Here is a 1,337-nt window from a genome sequence, read left to right as displayed (position 1 = left end):
GCTGAACTTCATTCCGTGGTACTAAAGGAACAGGCAAAGGGCATTTGTGAGCTCTTGCCAAAATTATTTACCAAATCATGGGAAACAGGCAGGATACCAGAGGAGTGGAAAAGGGCCATTGTTTCCTTTTTAAAAAGGCAAAAAGAATGAGCTATGGAATTATAGACCCATTAGCCTTACTCCAATACTCAGGAAGTTACTGGAACATAGAAGAAAGTCCATTCACAAGCATCTGGAACTGATTACAAAAAGCCAGCATAGTTTTGCCTAGAACAAATTATGCAAAATACGTTTGATCTCTTTCATCAATAAAGTAACTAGCTGGCTATTTGAGGGGCATGCAGTGGCTATAGTGCATCCACTGCAAAAAGTAAAGCTTTTGACAAAGCCCCTTACATTCTTCTCATGAATAAATTAGAGAAATATGGGCCAGACAGAAACTACTGCAAGGTGGATAGACAGCTGGCCCAGTAGCTGCAAGCAAAGGGTAATTACAAATGGTTCCATGTTGGAAAGGTTTTGAGGGGAGTACCACAGGAGTCAACACGTTTATTAATTATTTGAATGCTGGAATAGAGAGCTTCTGGAGCAAATATGTAAACGATATGAAACCAGAAAGGATGGTGAACTCCCTGGAGGACAGGCAGTTATTTAGAAGGATCTTAATAGACAAGAAAACTGGACTAGAGTCAACAGGATTATGTCCAACGCTGACAGATGCAATGTGCTACACCTCAGAATGAATAATAAAAAATGAAAATACAAAATGGATGAAAACTGGCTTGATGACATCAATGTGGAGAAGGATCTGGGAGTCTTAGCGGATCACAGACTTAAGATAGAATCATAGAAAAGTAGGACTGGAAGGGACTTCCAGAGGCCATCTAGTTCAACCCCCTACCTGAGGCAGAATAATCCCTATCCAAACCATCCTATACAAACCATAATTTAAACTCTGCATAACATTGCCATCAACCCTGACACAGCACAGACCTAACATCCTAACCTGCCACAGATAAAGCAGGGGAACAAGGGAAGCCAATGTCCTGCTTCTATGAAATGGTATCAATGTGTGCTCAAGAGACTCTGGGTAGAGGGCCATGCCCTGCACTATAGAGGGAGGCAAAATCCCCAATAATTTGATCATTGGGTAAAATACCTCCCAGATATGGTGAGCAGTCTGATCCTGAGCAGAGGTGCAAAACTCTTTAGCTAGGAATATCCAGTTTGGTTCCAGCAGGAACACTGACACATCCCAAACAATGTTCCCAGCCTTGGCTGTAGCCAACATCCAATACTTCTGAGCAAGGTTTAAAAACACCCTAACACATATAATA

The 1,337-nt window shown here is 41.7% G+C and overlaps 1 protein-coding gene and 1 pseudogene across 3 annotated transcripts in view; one reads left to right on the top strand and one right to left on the bottom strand.

Moving 5' to 3' along the window:
• Nucleotides 1–1,337, top strand: part of PCDH1 (protocadherin 1) — a 242,007-nt gene that overhangs the window by 63,876 nt on the left and 176,794 nt on the right. The window lies entirely within an intron of this gene.
• The window catches only part of LOC112548005, a 10,812-nt pseudogene that overhangs the window by 695 nt on the left and 8,780 nt on the right, over nt 1–1,337 (bottom strand).

This window comes from Alligator sinensis, unplaced genomic scaffold (genome assembly GCF_000455745.1).
Source record: "Alligator sinensis unplaced genomic scaffold, ASM45574v1 scaffold452_1, whole genome shotgun sequence".
In the NCBI taxonomy this organism is placed as follows: Eukaryota; Metazoa; Chordata; order Crocodylia; family Alligatoridae; genus Alligator; species Alligator sinensis.
Note: the sequence above shows the minus strand (reverse complement) of the source record. Positions and strands in the feature narration are given on the sequence as shown.